This window comes from Rhinolophus sinicus, chromosome 4, assembly GCF_057876585.1.
Source record: "Rhinolophus sinicus isolate RSI-liver-muscle chromosome 4, RSI-T2T, whole genome shotgun sequence".
In the NCBI taxonomy this organism is placed as follows: Eukaryota; Metazoa; Chordata; class Mammalia; order Chiroptera; family Rhinolophidae; genus Rhinolophus; species Rhinolophus sinicus.
In genome coordinates, this window is record NC_142504.1 from 7,421,542 (window position 1) to 7,441,090 (window position 19,549).

The 19,549-nt window shown below is 40.4% G+C and overlaps 1 long non-coding RNA gene across 2 annotated transcripts in view; it reads left to right on the forward strand.

Annotated features, from left to right (window-relative positions):
- The window catches only part of LOC141573224 (uncharacterized), a 75,878-nt gene that overhangs the window by 47,503 nt on the left and 8,826 nt on the right, over positions 1-19,549 (forward strand). The window lies entirely within an intron of this gene.

Genomic DNA, 19,549 nt, shown 5'->3' on the forward strand with positions numbered 1-19,549 from the left:
ACCATATGTTAGACCCTGTTTACCCTCTTCTAGAGCCCCCCTTCCCCCTTCCCCTCTGGTTACCCCTAAACTATTGTCTATGTCTATGAGGTTTTTTTCTTCATTTGTTTGTCTTGTTCTTTTGTTGTTTTCAGTTTTATATACCACATATCAGTGAAATCATATGGTTCTCTACTTTTTCTGTCTGACTTATTTCGCTTAGCATTATAATTTCAAGATCCATCCATGTTGTCACAAATGGTACTATTTCATCTTTTCTTACCACCGAATAGTATTCCATTGTGTATATATACCACAACTTCTTTATCCATTCATCTATCGAAGAACATTTTGGTTGTTTCCATGTCACCCCAATAAACTTTAATTTAAAAAATAAAAATAAAAAATAAAACATTAAATAAACATGCAATAAGAAAATAAATCTAAAAGTTGTTTTTTCAATTACATTTATTGGGGTGACATTGGTTCATAAAATTATATAGGTTTCAAGTGTACATTTCTATAATACATCATCTGTATATTGCACTATGTGTTCACCACCCAGAGTCAGTTCTCCTTCCATCACCATATATTGATCCCCTTTTCCCTCCTTCCCCTTTACCCTCTGGTAGCCACTAAACTGTTGTGTGTGTCTGAGTTTTTTTGCTTTTTTGTTTGTCTTGTTCCTTTGTTGCTTTCAGTTTTATCCCACATATGAATGAAATCATATGGTTCTCTAATAAATTTGATAAATCCCTGGAAAGATAGATCAAGGAAAAAAGGCATGTGCACAAAATACCAATATCAAGAAGGATTTTTACAAAGGAGAGGCTTAACTACAGATCCCACATTTAAGAAAATGAAAATAAGAGGATATCATAACAGTTTTAAGGTAATACTTTCAGTGAAATCGTGAAATGGTTTAAAACCAAAACTACCAAAATGTCATAAAAGGAAATATAAAATATAAGTAGTTTACTACCTAGTAAGAAAATTGAATCTGTAACTAAAATCCTTTGAAAAAAATCCCAGGCCTGATGGTTTTACTAGTGAACTCTTCCAAACACTTAGAAATAGTATCAATCTTACACAGACTACTCTAAAGCACAGAAGGAAAGAAATAATTGCCTAAGTCATTTTTTGAGGTCATCAGAACTTTGATAGCAAATACTAGTAAGAATACTACAATAAGTCACCCAAGAGGGGCCAACTCTCTCATTTATATAGACACAAAACTCCTACACAAAATAGTAGCAAAACAAATCCAGTAATCTATACAACTGATACCACACTATGGCTAGGTGAGAGCAATTCCAGGAAGTCACGAAGGTGTAACACAGGAAAATCAATGAGTATAATTCACCTCATAATCAGAATACAGGAGAAGACTCATATGATCCTTTCAAATAGAGGCAGAGAAATCACTCAGCAAAATTCAACATCCATCCATGATTTTTAGAAATGAAAACCTATAAACAGAGAACAGAAAGATATTTACAAAATCCTACAGCAAACATCATGCTTCAATGGGAAATATTGAAAGCATTCCTCTTGATAATCAGGTATAAGTCAAGGATGCCTTCTGTCACTACTTCTATTCAATATTATATTCTATTCAGACATCATAAAGAGAGTGAACGGGCAAACCATGGAGTGGGAGGAGATTTCTATAGTCATACAAAGGACTGACAAAGGGCTCCTATCATATATGTATCCATAAGAAAAAGACACAATATAATAAAGTTAATATATACAAAATACGTGAATAGGGAATTGTCAAAAAATTCCCCAGTAAACGCAGGACATATTCAGTCTTATTAGTAATTTGGGAACTGTAAATAAAAACTGCAATGGAATACCACTAACTATGCACCAAACAGCTGAAATTCAGAAGACTCATAATCCCAAGTGTTGCAGAGGATGTGTAGTAAATAGAATTTTCATACGACACTGAAGGGAATGCGGAAGTGGCACGACTAAAGCTTGACTTCTAAAGCTAAACATACATGTACTTCAGGAACCAGCAATTACATTCCTAGATACCTACCCAACAGGAAATTCATACGCGTGTGTAGGTGTACCCACAAAGTTACAAGAACGTTCGTAACAGCAGTACGTATACCAGCCCACATCTGGAAACATCCCAGATGTCCATAAAAAGTAAACTGCATTACCAACAAAATGTGGGATGTGTAGGGTCTTCATGGTAAGATGAAAATGAATGAAGTAATGCTATATGCCAAAACATGAATGAATTCTGCACAAACACTGTGTTAATAAAAAGAAATGAGACACAAAAGAGGTCACTGTGCAATTACATTCATACACAGTTTCAATACTGGCAAAACTGACATGAGATGGTATAAGTCAGGTAGTCATGCCCACTGGGGACGAGTGGGAGGAGTGAGTGGAAGAAAGGGAACTTCTTCTGTTCTATCTCTTGATCTGGCGGGTGGTTTCTCAAATGTGCTCACTTCTTGGTAATTCATCTGGTTGTGCCTTTATAATTTGTGCACTTTTCTGTCTGTACATTATACTGAAACAATAAAAGTTTATTTTTCAAAGTGACCCATACTGGAAATTCAGTGCTATAAGTGACCTAACATTAATTATTTTCATAGTTCTATTGTTTCCAAGAAAGTGTGCAGCCAACATTCTCTCTTTTCCCCGAGGCTTTAGATAAAATGTTCTACTTCTCCGAATTACTTGTAGGCTACCACTCGTTTTCCTGGGTTTGATGCTAACACATCCTCTTGCTCACTTTGTAATCTGTTTGACCAGTGCGTCATCTCCACTGAAATACGTCACAGAATGATTAGCCCGAAATCCATACTTAGATCTCATTTGGAACAAATTTGCGTCTGGAAATTGTGAGCTTCCAGCTCTTACCTGTTAAATCAAAATGCAAAGTAAACTCTGGTTGAACTCTGCTGCAAATCTTCAAAATCACCTTAATCGCATAAAAGGAATGGTTTTCAATATTGGGGCCCCATATAAAAAATGAAGCTGGTGATGATAGCATGTCAAATATTTGAAGAGCAGGGGAGGGATCTGTAAGTGCAGAACCTCAGTGTTTGAAGAGACGCAGATACTGGAAAGACCCTTCCAAGTAATCATCCAACCTGCTTCTCTTCTGACAGCTCTGACATTTCACGTTATTCATTACTTACAAGCTGAAATGTCTCACTGTACCATCCACCCACACATTCAATTTCCCCTTATAGCCACGGAGAAGAAGCTGAGTCCCTTTTCTGCACCACAGCCCTGGAACTGCTGGAGGATGTTTGCCTTGTGGGTCTGAGCCTTCGCTTCTCCAGGCCTGTAGCTGTGGTCTGTTAAAACAATGCTCGCAGGGCGTAGTGGTGAGCCCCTCCACCCTCACGCTGCTTTCACTACCCTTCAGTTTCTTTAACTTCCTCCTTCTTCAGGGTTTATCCAGAATGGTGCCAGAGGCCGTCAGTGGGCTCTGACTTCTGTTCTGTGGTGCTTTCTGTAAGCGCTGCCTGCACACCTCCCATCACCCTGTGCTTTGGGACCCAAGAGAAGACCCTTGATCTTCACTGAACTTTATTTTGCTCCAGGCCTTTACTGAGCTTTTTGGATCCTGGCTCTGACCACTACATCTTCATTGAAGATGTCCGACAGAATAGACTGAAGTGCAAGGCCTCCACCAGCCACCGGAAAGTTTCCCGCTGGGCACCAGTCCATGCATGGGTGTCCTTCTGCCAGAGTTACCCTCCAAGTATCGCAGAGCCTGTGCTTCCAGAATGTCAGAATGGCCAGCAGTGACCTTGACAAGTGCCTGGATGAAAACCACGTAACCTATGTCTAATGAATATTTTTCATCTTCATCCTGGTAACCTGCTTAGATGTCCCTATCCCAACTTGCCAGCCATGTGAAGTAGGATGTGACTGTGCACTCGCCCTAGATGGCAAGGATTTGGAAGTTCAAGTACACTCAAGTTCCTCCCTCTTGTCTAGTAAACTGAGTGTCCTTAGCAAGACCTTCTAAACACTCTGAGCCTCATTTTGCTAATTAAGTCAATGGGGGTAATTATGAATGCCTCTGTTGTAGAATTTTTTTATTTTAATGTTGTTTCTTTTATGATATGTGTGACCTTTGTCTGAAGCAGCACTTTCCCTGTTAGGTGTTCTATGAATTTCAAACTCCACATGCAGAAACCATCAAACATCCCCGCCAGTGCAAGGCCCAATATTTTTACCATGTAAGACATTCAGACACTATATTTCCTTATAGAAAAAAAAAATCACCTTTGTCACCTTAAGGAAATATGATTACAGGGGATGGGGACGATGATGATAATGACAGTGATGGCATCCTGATAACAAACTGAGGCTTCCACCTGAAGTCTAAGCCCGTCATACTCTGCTGTTGGAATAGCTGGTGTCACTCACCTGGAGTTCTAGTTGTATGCATGTCAGGGTAGGATAAGGTATGTCAGGGCAGTGTGAAATGAATTTTACAGGGGAACAGAAATGCACCTCAAAGCTGTATTTCCTCTTAGCAAAGGACTAGATTCAAGGCCTCTGGAGTTCTCAGAAAACAGATTCCATGGTGCCATTTTTAAAGTAGAACCTGGTTTTTTTTAGAAGCAGAGCAGCAGTCCCTGCACTGCAGGACACCACACTCCTGTAACTAGAGAGGAAATCTAATGATATTTTGACTTAGGCAGGAAGTTTTAGAATGTGGGGAAACAATTCCACTTTTCAATGTATTTTTCACCAATAAATTTCACACACACACACACACACACACACACACACACACACCCAAATAGATCTAGGAACTGAAGCATTCCAGGCCAAGCCAGACCAGCCCACAGTCATAAGCTTCAAACATCCCAACCCTGTTTACAAAAATAGTCTTGGGACTTTTCTCTGAACATGATGCTTCTTGCCTCACCTTCTATTTCTGTATGCACCCAGCTCTTGACAGTTTGGCTTTGTCTCTCTTTAGTAGCCCCGTGTTTTCTCCTTGTAGCTGAAGGTGGATTTGGCTTCTGCAGTTGCTGCCTCCACCCCCGATGGGGCCCTAACCTGGAACTCATCATCAGGGATGGTTTCCTTGGTTACCTAACACTCACTCCTCAAGTGAGAAGTTCAGAGAGTTTCCCCCTGAGAAAGGCCAGTAGTTGCAGAGACATTTAAATGACAGTTACAGTGGGCCTTTTCTTTAAGGTCCCTAAAGTTTCATTCTCATTAAAAAAAAAAAAAAAAAAATCATCTCATGGTTTCCTGTTTACTTCACACGTTTTTATCAGTCTTCTGTGTTGGTCATTGTGCCTCCAGAGTGTATTTTTCTCAGGAAATAAGTTAATTTATTCCATGAATACAATGGTACCAGGCCCTGTATGTAACACCATAGCCCCATCAGCCACCTATTAGATTGATGCCACCTCTGCCGGGGCACATATCATCTGCTTGAGCAGCAGTACTCACAGGCCTCATCACGCTGGGCAGTGCCCTGCTGGCAGTGGCTCTCTGTCTGTGAACTGATTCACTCGGTGCACAAGGCTTCCCATTTATACACTCTCTCTCGTTTTCTACCGACTTGTACACCGAAAACTTAATTTCTACACCATAATATACTCATTTCTTTAACTCGGTATCCAGTATACCGTTCAACAGAAGATGAGGTCCATGAAATCAAGGACTGTGGTTTATCCACAATTAATTGACCAGCACTTCGGACAGTAGCACAAAACACACTATATACTCAACAAATGTTTGCTTCGTGGGTGGATAGATGAGTGGGTGGGTGGATGGATGGATGGACAGATAGATGGATGGCTACTTAGTATGTGCCAGACAGATATTAAGAACTTCATCTAAAATAAATAATATACAGGGATGTAATATACGGCACGGTAAAAATAGTTAATACTATATTGTATATTTAAAAGTTGCACAGAGTAATTCTTAAAAGTTCTCATCACAAGAAAAAATAACACAATTATGTGCGATGTTAACTAGACTTACTGTGGTGATCATTTCACAATATATACAAATATCAAATCATGTTGTATACCTGAAACTGATATGTTATACGTCAATTATATGTCAATTAAAATAAACAAATAAATAAGAATTTCATAAACATTTTATATTATCCCCTCAGCAATACTAGGGTATAGGAATCATTAGCCTCATTTTATAGGTGGGGGAAAAAAATCAGAAATATTGTGGTAACTTGCCCACACTTTTGTTAACAAATACTCTTATTACTTGGTACTATGTTACTCTGAGTTGTATTAATAATTAATAATGATGAATAATCCCATTAGCCAGCATCGACTGAATATTTATGCCTTCAAGAAGTATTTTCTTCGTGTTTTCTTACATAGTCCTCAGGCAACCCTGTGAGATAGTGCTGTTATTATGTCCATTATATGTATTCTTTAGTGTCACACCCAAAAATGTTCTATATTGCGTGACAATCTCAATGAGAGGTGCGAAATGCTCTCTTTTCACTTATTCACACTTCCCTCTCCGTGGCCGACCCAGGAAATAGACCATACAAAAAACCTCAGCTTTTGCTTTAATGGAAACACGATTATCCAAAACAAATAAAATCAGTGGATACCTACAGTTACCCCTCCAGTTCCTCATTACTAGAAAGATAATCATCTGGGTCATTCAATTGTCATCACTACATTAATTTGAATTTATCTCCCATTAGTGTTAGGGGTCAGGATAGGACCCCAAGGTTTTGACATGCTGTAATAGTATTACAAAATATACATTTGTTTTACATGTCATCTCAGACAACTACATAGCTAGTTAAATGGGGTGTTTTTTTATGATAAGAGAACTCAACTAGGAATCAGGTTCATCTAATGTCATCATTCCTAATTTGATTTGGTTTGATTTTTAATTTTTATCGAGGTATAATTGACGTATAAAATTGTATTAGCTTCAGGTGTACAACATAATGGTTTGATATTTGTACATATTGTGAAATGATCACCAAAGTCTAGTTAACATCCATCACCACACATAGTTATAAGGTTTTTTTCTTGTGAGGAGAACTTTTAAGATTTCTTCTTTTAGCAACGTTCAAATATGCAATACAGTACTGTCAACAATAGTCACTCATTAATTTTACATTGGCTTTCCTATCAGAGTTTGGTAACGTTTGTAAGGTTTCTTCATTCAGAAAAAAAATCTTATTCTCTCTTTTCTTTCACTTGAGTAATTTCTAAAGTCCTATACTCCAGGTCACGTATTCTCTCTTCCATCTGCTCTGTCCTATAACCAGCGCTTTCTAATGCATCCTTCGTCTCATTCACTGAGTTCTTCGGCTCCAGAAATTCTGTCTGTTTTTGTTTGTTTTGTTTAGCTTTGTTTTTTTTTTTTTTTTTTAATTTCAATCTCTTTGGTAAAGTACTCCTTTTGTTCATTAATTTTATTCTTGAATTTACTGAATTGTCTTTCCGAGTTTCCTTGTATCTCATGAATTTCCTCCTAACAGCTCTTTTGAATGTTTTATCAGTTATATCTCAGTATTCCATGTCTGTGAGTTCAGTTGCTGGAGAATTGTCATTTTCTTTTTGTGATTACTATGTCACTGTGATTTTTCGTAGTGTTTCATTAAATGTGCCTTGCTGTAGCGTTTGAAGTAGCAAACACCTTATTTACCGAAGACGTTGTTTACTTTGATTCTAACAGTTCAACAGGCAGGCCAAGTGGAAACCTTTCTTTTGTTTTCCAGAAGGTGGTGCTATAGCACAAGTTTTGGGGCTCTCAAGTCTACACATTTTCACTTTCCACATCTGCCAGAGAGGCAGCGCCACTGCCACTGCTGCCACCACAGCAATCCCAGCACATTGCAGGGTCCACTCTGGGGAGTGGAGTCGCCTCGGAGACTTCCTCCCTTTCCTCTGCCTCCAAACTTGTCTCTATCCCATTGGGGTGGCTGCTGTGTTCCCCCCTCAGGTGGGTTTGACCTCCACAGATTCTCTCTCTCTCATGAGTGCCGAGTTTTGCACTCTCCAGATTACCTTTTTCCTGATGGCAGCAAGTGGCAGAGGCAGGCTCACGACTTCCTTGGGTCCTCAGCCTCCTCTGAGGTCCTGACAACCCACTTTCAGATGCACAGCTGGGTGGATCTCCCAGGTGTCCTTTGCAGGCACTTTTGTGGGGTCATGGATGGTCGGTGCGTTGTAAAAATGACTCATGTCTCCATGATGCTGAAATCACTCCTCGGAAAAACTTTTCTTTAAAGAGGTGTGGCTCTAGGGTAACTAATTTTTCTTGGTTTTCCCAGAACATTCCTAGTTTTAGCATGGAATTCCCACGTCCCAGGAAACTCCTCAAGACCAGCAAGCATGGATGTTCAGGCGCCATTTGTAGCCCTTCAAAACAAGCCTCTGGGAGCTCATACCAGCTCCACACAAAAGTAAGGCTACACGGAAACCTGTTAAGCCCAACTCTATCCTTAGAAAACGGCATTTCTTTTCTGTTTCTTAAATATTCACCTTTCTGAAAACACAAATCTAAATGACATATCTTGGTTCTGGTCGGCCTTTATCCTGATGGTGCTGATGCTGAAAGGACAGTTGCCCGGCAACTACAATGAGACTCATGAAAAATGACACTTACGTGTCACGGCTCCTACCGAAAGCCAGGATACACAGCCTCCATGGCAGAGGGTGGTCTCCAGCCACCTGATGCTGCGTCACGGCCATGGTACACAAAGGACTAAACCTCCTGGAGCTTTGGTGCCGAGGGACCAGGATAACTGTGGGCACACCCCATGACAGGGCCAGTGTCCCTGGTGGTGACGCAGTAGTGACCCAGCCAGCTTCAGGCCCTCCCCTGGCCGGGCTCACAACAAAGGTTAGTGTAGTTTGAGTGGCGTTTTCTCCACACGGGTGCACTCACTCGCGTTTTGTAGCACGTTGTTACTCTCCACTCTCAGGCCCTCGCTGGAACGAGCATCTTCAGGAAGCGTGTATCATGTTGAGGGATGCTCTAGCCAGGGATTAGAAAACTGTTTCTGTCATTGGCCAGAAAGTACGTAGGTTAGGCTTTGCAGGCCACATGAGCTCTGCCACCACTACTCAGAGCTGTCATTATAAGTCAAAAGCAGTCATAGACAAATCACTGAGTTCTGATAAAACTTTATTTATAAAACAGGCAGCAGGCCAGATGTGGCCTTGGGACCATAGTGCATGGACCTCCGCTAGTAATAAAAATAATTATAGTTAGATGCAGAGTTCTAGAGCCAACAAGTCTTGAAGCAGTCCTGGAGAGCATAAGACGAAATCCAGTTTTATCCTCCTTCACCAGAGGTTTCAGATCATCTCAGTCTTGATGCAGTTGAGAAACTCTGTGAGCCTCAGACCTCAGAAGTTTCACTAAAGTCCTGCCATTCTTGCTTCTTGCCCAGGAAAACTGTGGGAGAGTACACGTAGATCTTCTGAAATTCATCTGGTTAATTATTTATTCCCTCCTCACTATCTTTGAGCGTATAAACTGAGCAGAACCTCTGTTTTAAATATTATGCCAGGGTAAACAGCTCATCTGAATGCTGGTCTTAACACTTTTTAAATTTCTCTTCTAAAGACTCTCATCTGTTCAGCTGGTCCATAGTGGGCTTCTAGATTGTTCTCTTGCCAGCCACGGTACATAAACATCTCCCAGGCCTCTCAGGAATTTGCCTGAGTGAACGCAGATGGCCTGGGAGTGTGAGAGCCTGCAGCCAGGTAGAACCTTGTGGGACATTTCGTTCTGAAATGAATTTTAAGCTGTAAGCTCACCCATTTCAAATTTCAGGGTCTTGTTAACGAGTCAATATCTCCTCCCTTAGCTGAACCATTACAAACAAAATGGTCTCATTATTCACAGGCTTTTAAAACCTCACACTTTAGAGATTGTGAAACCTATTTCCTGATCAATTTCCTTCCCCTCGAAATGTCCCAAAGTAAAAGTCAACCCCATTTGGGCTGCTCACAGCTCCCCCCAAATAGTAAATCTCTTTTAAAAGGGTCTGTGCCACAGTCACTTTAGAGAGCTTTGTCATAAGAAAAAATCACCTTTATTCACATAAGCAGAGTCAAGGGGAGGGCACGTATTTATCACATCAGAAAAATTTTTTTAGATAAGCTTCCTTGGGGCCAAGTCTCTCAGTTGGCTGCTTTGGGCAGGTGGCTCACTGGGGACACACTCTGACCCAGCTCCGCCCATAACGTCTGCGGAGGCGTCACACTGGGGTGTGACATTGTGGCAGGCTCCTGTATGAGTTTGCTGTCGTCCAAACAGCCCAGAGTTGCTGACATAAAATGAACAGTTTCCCTAATAAAACACAACATCTGAATTTTATGTCCATCGTGGGTCACCAGCCCCAGCCGAGTGGGGATTTTCAGCTTATCTTCTCACTAGGTACCAGGAAAGCTATGCTGAGATCCAGATTGTAGAGGTTATACTGCCATCCATCCACCAGAAGATGTCTGGAAATAACTCACCCCAGGGAGGCCTTTCGCATCCATCTCAGAAATAGCCTGGCTGATCTTAGGAGAGAATTGTGAGCAGTGGGAGCTGGAGGCTGGTGGTCCATCCACGCTGGCAAACACACCATGCCTTCATGCTCTTGGTCAGCCATTAACACTTAACACACAGAGGCAAATAACGTGAAATAACATGAATTCCTATGAAATACAAGCCAACCCTACTAATACTAAAACCCACCTTGACTGGATTTCCAACCCCTCCTTGGTATACAGCTTCCCAAATACAAAGCAACCACTAACTTTGCTGATGGTAGCAATACCCCAGATAATACATATTTTTAGCATAGGGTCAGAGCCAACCTGTATAAACCACATCAGGCCACTTCTCCCTCTGCACTGAATTCTGGGAGTCACTTCTTTCTATCTCTGAGACCATTAATTCATTCTTGACTCACGTCAACTTTGCAATTTAATTCGTCTATGGTTTCTTTTTTCTTAATTTCCAAGAACTCTCTTTTGATTTATAACAGCTGTGAATCCTCCTTTGCTAATGTTTTTTGCTCTTTCCCCCATTAACTCCATTTCCTAGCATACTTCTTGTGTTTTCCGGATATCAGTACCTCTGTTTCATACTATTAGTTTTCTTGAAAGAATTTATTTTTTAATTTTATTGGGGAATATTGGGGAACAGTGTGTTTTTCCAGGGCCCATCAGCTCCAAGTCGTTGTCCTTCCATCTAGTTGTGGAGGGTGCAGCTCAGCTCCAAGTCCAGTTGCTATTGTCAATCTTTAGTTGCAGCGCACACAGCCCACCATCCTATGTGGGAATTGAACCAGCAACCTTGTTGTTGAGAGCTCGCGTTCTAACCAACTGAGCCATCCGGCCGCCCCTCTGGAAGCTCAGTGGCAGCTCACTGTCTTCAATCTAGTTGTGGAGGGCGCAGCTCACTGGCCCATGTGGGAATCGAACCAGCAACCCTGCTATTCAGAGCTCGCGCTCTACCCAACTGAGACATTCGGCCGCCCCTTTCTTGAAATTTTTGAAGATTGAGATCTCTATGTTCCTATTTTGAGTTGAGCCTTTAGACTTCCCACACTGTTGGTCACAAGTCTGCTTTCATTCCCAAAGCTGAATCCTTCTCCCTCTGCTGTGACTAGTAGAAGCCCTGACATGGTGTGTTTGTTGAGAGGGGGCAGGAGATGAGACTGGGCAGAGTGTGCAGGAGGCCACGTGAATGGCCTCCAGTGCTTCCTGTCAAGCACATGCTTCTCTGGGAGTCTCTGTGTCAGAACTTGCTCTGCAGAAACTCACGGGTCCGCTGCTCCTTTTCCATTTTTAATTCCTAGCTGTCACTCAAGGCTGCAGGCTCATCTCTGCCTCTGGTCCAGCCCACAGTCTCTCCTGGGCTCTGCCTGCAGTGCAGTGTAAGTGGAGAAGCAGCAGGGCACCAACAGGCCCAGCTATTTTGAAGGAAGACTTTTAATGAATTACCCTGGTGATGGTTGCCTTGTTTGTATTTGACTCCAACTTTACAATTTCTCTGGAGCTCTTTGGGGAGAAAAGGATCCCATCTGAGACATTTTTTTCTCCAACCTGTATTTTGGGGTTGTATTCTTTTAGCTTTGATTCCTTCCTAATTTCAATGCCTCAAGATGGAGTCCATATTTTTCTATCACTGTTAAGAATCATTTCTGTTCAAATGCATTAAAATCTGTCAAAGAAATTTGGAACAGAATAGGGGATAGATGCAAGTGCTGCATCCCTCAACTTAAAACAGAGGTTTCAAGAGGTTATTTAACCTTATTAACAAAAGACAAATCTTGGTAAAGGTATATGGATTAGCTTTATCATTGGCTGGGTCTCTCTCCGTCTCTTTGTCTCTATCTCTCTGCCTCTCTCTGTGTTTATGTGTGTATGTGTCCAAACCTTAAAATTATCATTTAAAGTATTATGATCATCAATTTTATGAGTGAACAAGTACAACTGAGGCCTAAGAACTTCCAGTTAACTTGGTCAAATTTCAAATAAGTAGGAAACTTTGTACTACACCTGACCTAGTACATCCCTTTTATCTATTTTTATCTATTTTTAAGTGATTTGCCCCAAGTAGCCTTTGAACTCTATCATTTCAGGATATGAACGTATTCATCTCTGGCCACTGGTGCGTAGCGGTGGCTGACACGCACATCGGCACTCCGTCATGTTTGCTGAATTCAGCCGACGTTAAGAGCCAGCGTTCTAGTCAAGTGTGTCCGACCTGAGAGCTTCCATTGTTTTCACAGCACTCTACCATCAGAGCTAACACCGTATTTCCCCCCAAATAAGACCAGGTCTTATACTGATTTTTGCTTCAAAAGACACATTAAAATCATGCTAGGGCTTATTTTCCAGTTGGGTCTTATTTTCTGGGAAACACGGCAGTGGCTCTAATTCTACAGTGAAGGCACCAGTGTCTCCCAACGCAATGCAAGGAAACTGCATTCTGATGCAATCCCCTTCCACTCGCCTGAGGCCTCTTTCCAAGTAACCTTTCACATCTCCAGGAACTGTTCTGGACAGGAGTCTCCGACAGCGAGTTTTAGAGACCAGAACCCTAGAGAGGACAAGAAGCATGACTCTCTTTTGCTTTTTCTAGTTACTTCCCTGGTGGCCCACAAACAAGTTGGAACTATTGAGTAGATGTGAAAATAGAATGTAATGTCAGGAGCAGCAGCTTTGGAGAAGAACAGGGGCAACTAGTTGGAGCTGAGGTTGCACTGGTGCTAGAATTCAACAGTGTTTGCTCAGGATAAGCAAACAGGGCTTGAAGGACATAAGATCGACTGCGTGCAAGTGCCTGAGCTTTGGTTTAAGAGGAGAAGGGAGGTTGTACAGGCAGGTTGATGTGGATACGAAAAGGCTTAAAATGGGCTGGTGGGATGTAACTTCAATTATCTTCCCAAGACTGAGCCCATGAGCCCAAGGCTCAATCCTAGAGAGGGTAAAAGTTTTATTTTTACAAGGAACACTCTCAGACCTGGGCAGCAGTAGAGGTGCTTGGCTTTCCAGACTGTCAATAAAGTGCAAACAGAGTGATTGCCGTGTGCATGGTCCTCATTTCTGCTCAGATCTCATGAACCATTGTGATTTTAGCCCCGTGGACCAGTGCATGGGTCATGGGGGCCACAGAGTAGCGACAGGACACCCCTGGAGACCAGGATGTCCAGCGGTAGGCAGTGTAAGCCCAGTGGACACTGGTGCAGAAAAGCAGCAGTACCTGAACCGCATTTGTAATTACTGAGACGAATGAGATGCCTCCTGGGGAGCTCTCAGAATCCGTGTGACAGGGCTAAGGAAAGTGGCTTTCACTGGAGACTGAGGTCACACTCCAAAAATAAGGTAACAAGCCAAAATCATTTGAGAATTAATATTAACATGACCTCACTTTTACCAACAACTGTTGGGGTCTATGAAAATTCTGAGTTTATTTCCTTTATTTTTAACCATTTCCTCCATTCCTAGTGTTTAGACATAGTGTCACTGTTTCACCTAATACAATAATAGGCTGTGAAGTCGAATTGCCCGGCTCGGACACCCAGTTTTGCAGTTTATTAGTTGTGCTGCTGGCCTGTGTTTACTCCTTAACCTTTCTGGGTTCACTGTACACGTCTGCGAAGCAGTGCCTCACTCGAAGCATCACTGTGAGTATTACATGAAATGATGGGTGCGAACACAGCACCGGGCTTAACCCACCGTAAGCATTAAGTTTCTGTCAGCTGTGTTGTTATTGTGGTTTGTGTTATCGTCGTCTTTATTATTGAGTTCATTTTCATCCGGGACATTACACCTACTCATCCCATTCCACTTTTCGTTTCCTTAACACTTGTTTTAGCATAGACTTCAGAGGTTTTCTGAATAGGCATCTGTATGCCAAAGCTAAACTCTCCCTATGAATTTTCCTTTTTCCTTTTGATCAGCAGTGGTATTTGTTGACTTATTTATTCCTTCATTATTCTCTAAATCACTTATTCAACCATTATTTATTGCGCCTACTGTATGCTAAGGCCTCTTCTAGGAACTGACTATGTGATATTAAGCTGCCCTCAAGGAGCTTACATTATAGTGGTGGAGATAGGCAGCAAATAAATATGTAATGTAATGTGAGGTCTATGAAGAAAACTACAGCAGGGTAAATTAAAAGAGTGACAGGTATTAAGTTGATGCTAAAGTAATTGCGGTTTTTGCAATTATTTTTAACTTTTTAAAGCGCAGTTACTTTTGCACCAACCTAATAATATGAGTTTAAACAGAGAAATCAGGAAAGGCTTCTCCTTATTTATAACAGAGCATGGAAAGTTGAAGCCCTAGGGCACTGATAAAAGCAATGGAGTTCTCAGAGGTGAGCAATGAAGAGCAGTCGCCTTCATAGCAACAACAACAACAACAACAACAACAGCAACAAAAAGGTAGAGCAGCTAGAAATACAACAGAGAGAACAAGAGAGCTAAGAAGAGCCCTTCTGGGGCAAATCAAGCCTCAAAGACTACTCCTTAGAGTGTCCGATGGACACTTGTCTCATTAGGGAGACCACCTCAGGGATGATGTAGATGCCTGATCACTGCACTGTACACCTGAAGCTGAAGCTGAACAATAATCAATGTCAACTCTAATTTTATATATATATATATATATATATATTCACAAGAAGTGGAGTACAGCATTAGGAATAGAGACAGTGGAAATGTAACGGCTGTAATGTGATGTCACAGGGGTAGTGGATGGGGGGAGGGGGTTGTCACTGTGTGAGGGATAAAATGATAAATGTCTAACTAGTACATTGTTTTGTACACCTGAAACTAAAATAAAAAATAAAAAGACTACCCCTGCAAAGGGTCCCAACTTTAATTGGATCAGACTGTGGAGCAATTTATGACACAAGGTGTTGTCAAAAACAATAGAGAAATCAGCTAGCAATTAGTGAGGTTAACAGGCAGGTGTGATAAGCAGGCTGAGGCTTAACAGGAATTCAGGGAAAGAGACCGTTAAAGAGAACTGACTAAAACCATACTCATCCCTGGGAAGGAGGTCAAGGAAACTGCAGGAGCCTGAGGCCGCACCCTCCAGGGGGCAATGTCAGAGCATACACACTGCATGGGAAATAGACTTTGCTGAGCTAGTCCAGCCATGTCAGTAAATAAATAAGCAAGGAGGTAAGTAAGCAAGCAACAATAAGAATACCCAAGGGGATGGGGAGGACGCAGATGACGCAGTATTCTTATTTGCTACAATACATTATTGAAAATGTCCAGTTTTCAACAACAAAAAAGTGTTGAGACATAAATAACAGGAAGGCGTTGCCCATAAACAGAAAAAAGAGCAAGTAACAAAAATTTGCCTTTGAGGGTTTCAGAGCAGCTATTATAAATATCAAAGAGCTAAAGGAAAGCGTGCTTAAGGAAGTGGAGAAAGGAAGGTATGATGACGGTGGCTCATCAAATAAGGAATATCAGTAGATATATATTATATATAAAAAGAGCTAAATGGCAATTTTGGAGTTGAAAAGAACAATAACTGAAATCAAAATTCACTGAAGTTGTTCAACAGCAGATTTGAGCTGGCAGAAGAAAGAATTAGCAAACATAATAGATTGATAGAGATTATGTAATCTGAAGAATGGAGCGAGAAAAAGACAAAAACCACACGATAATCTCAAGAGACACAGGAAAAGCATTTCACAGTATTCAACACCGTTTCATGACAAAATAAATTCAACAAACTGGAAAGAGAAGGAAATTTCCTCTATCTGATAAAAGGCATCTACAAAAATCACACAGCTAATAATATCATACTTAATGGTGAAAAACTAAAAGCTTTCCCCCTAAGATTAGGAACAAGGATGACCGCTCTCACCACCTCTATTCAGCATTGCACTGGAGATTCTAGACAGAGCCATTAGACAGGAAAAATAAATAAAAGGCATCATGATTACAAAGAAACAGGTAAAACTAGCTCTAGTTTCAAATGACATTATTTTTATATAGAAAATCCTAAGGAATATGTTTTATACAGAAAATGCTGAGGAATCCATTCATAAATGAGTTCAGCAACTTTGCAGGATATAAGATCAACCCACAAAAATCAGTTGTATTGCTGTACAGCAGCAATGAACAATCTGAGAACAACATGAAGAAAATAATTCCACTTGCAAAAGCATCAAGAACAATGAAATATTTCACAGTAAAATTAACAAAAGAACTGTAAAACTTGCACTGTTAAAACTACAACATTGTCAACAGTATAGAAAAGACCAAAGTACATGGAAAGACGGCCATGTTCATGGATCAGAGACTTAATGTTTTTAAGATGACAATACTCCCCAAATGGATCTACCAAATCAGTGTCATCTTTATCAAAACCCCAGCTGGCTTCTTTGCAGGAAAGATGTCATGGGGACTGTGGAGTAGAGAACAGACGGAGGAGGTGAGAGTGGAGGTGGGAAGCCAAGCTTACGGGCAATTCCACTCGTCGAAGTGAAAGACGGTGAAAGCCTGGACTAGGCATATGGTGGTGGCGATGGAGAGATGAGTAGATTTAAGTCATAGTTAGTGGATAAAAGCTGCAAAACTGTGAAAATAAACATAGGATGGATACCATGAGTCTGGAAATGAACATGATATTGGGCTAATTTATTCTAATGAGCTCTTCAGAGTACAACTGCCAGATAAATCTAAATAAATAATGAGAAACTACTCATTGACTAAGAGGTAAAGTGATTCTTCAGCAAGTGTTCTGCCTAAAAAACATCTTTCTTGATTGTTCTTGGCAACTTCTCAGAAATTCTGATTTAATTGTTTTATCGTCAAGCAGGAAGTCTTATGGTAATTTCTAAAACCTCCTTCCCCAAAGTAATGTCTTTGGCAGGGAATTAGGGGGGGAAAACCAGCACAGATGCTGGGGACTCCTAATAAATAATAGAAAACTGTTTATTTCAGAGTAGATCTTTAAAGCTATTACCTTACTAACTTCAAGGATAAATGGATGTCGGAACTTTTTTTTTTCTAACTTCAGTTTTATGGAGCTATAATTGACACATAGAATTGTAAGATATTTAAAGTGTACATCACGGTGATTTGATATACTGATACCTTGTGAAAGGATTCTCCCCTTCTAGTGAATTAACACACCCATCACCTCACATATTTATCTTGGTGTGTGAGAGAGAGAACATTTAAGCTCTACTCTTTTAGCCAATTCCGATTATACAATACAGTGTTATCAACCATAGTCTGCAATTTTTTCTACTCTCGTCTTCAAGATAACTACAGCAGATAGCAACAAAGAGACAAATAGGATAAGTCGTGGTTTTCTTGTAAGTATGAGTTCATTCTCAGGTTGGTAAATCAAAGAGATTAAACGTACTAATGTCTATTTAATCATGTCACTAAGTAATGGTATCTTTTACTTTTAGCTCCATATTTTATACTTCAGGTATCAGCTTTAGTTTCTCAGTAAAATTCACCCTTTTAATTTAAGACTTTCATTCTAATTATTGATTTCTTTACAACAATATATTTAACCCTACTTCTGTACCTGGTATTATCTCATTTGAAACTCATTTGATCAAAAAGCATTTTAGCATCTGCTATTGTGTGTGCTTTCAAAAGTAGATAGCCTAGAGGGAAAATGTTCTGCTGAACCAACAATAAAAATACTGTTTAAAAATTCTCTGGACTAGCAGATGCAGTTGACATGGATTATTAGAATTTTTAGTTCACTATGACAACTCTAAGATTTTCTATTCACTGAAATAAAAGCCCATGTCTCATTTATCTTGTTTTTAATAAGTAGTGCATTGTTTTGTTTTGGACACAGAGTTCTACTAAATAGATGCTGAATTCAATAATATCCAAACTAATGTATTTTTACATTGAACATTTATGCTGTAACTATATTAAAATGTAAGAGTTTTATAATGTGACAAACCCTGCAACGTGTTTATAGATAGAAATTTCAGGATCTGAAAATTCGATATCTTCAGGACAAATAACTTTTTTGTTCTAGTAAATTTAATTTAATTTAATTCCAGGTAGGTAAAAATCAGGGAAAGGGTTGGCTAATAAAGTTAAGGAAGAAAAAGAGTAGGTCCTTACAGGAAACCCTCTGTGAAAATATTTTTAAATCGAGTGCATTACATATGATAACAATATGTATTCATTTACACAGACTCCAGATAGAACCAAGCAAGTGTGACGGGATGTTATTCTGGCTGCAGTGAGACTCCACCTATTCATATAAGCATTCTTTGGCTTAAATCTCACCACATATCTCTCCTTGACAACCAAATTATGTTAGAGGGAAAAGGAACATTAACAGTTGCTCTGGACTGGTCATGGGGCTTGGTCCCACCTTCATAAACTGATTTCAGACATTTAAGACCCCAAAACCTCAGTCTTATCTGTATTAAGTAATAGCAACACAGTTAACTCCAAAGATACCAGGCCAAATTATTACCACAAATAAAAAAAAAAAGACATCCAGATGTATAGCAGAAAAACGAGCTAGTAGGCCAAAGAAGCAGAGATGATAGATGTTAATCATTACCCACGGATATTACAACTGTTACCGCTTGTGCACTTGGCAGCACAATGTCCGCCCAGAGCCCTTCATTCCCCAATCTGGTGTATTTCAAGAGGGAGAGGAGGTGTTTTCGTCGCATGTTCTCACCTTGCTTTTGCTCTTGGGAATAGGGTTAAACTTTGAATGCAGCTCTATGAATTCAGTGGGTCGGTATCTCCGATGTGATTTGGTCTCACAGAAGCGGGTCCTGCAGACCATGACAAGCCTGTGTGAGACATAGCACATGAGGGGTGCGTGCGTGGACACTTAGAGAGAGAGAAGCCACTACTTCCTGAGTACTTTCTGTGCATCAGACACCGTACCATGAACTTTGCAGAAGTACTCCTCCCAGTAGAACTATTTTCTCCCTGTAAAAGTATTCAAACAGCAAGGTTTATTAGTGTACCAAGTTCAAATGGGGGCACACTAGGAATGCAACCCAGACTTATCCGTTTCCAAATCATGTGCTTTTAAAAAATCATTACATCATGTTCTGTCTTATA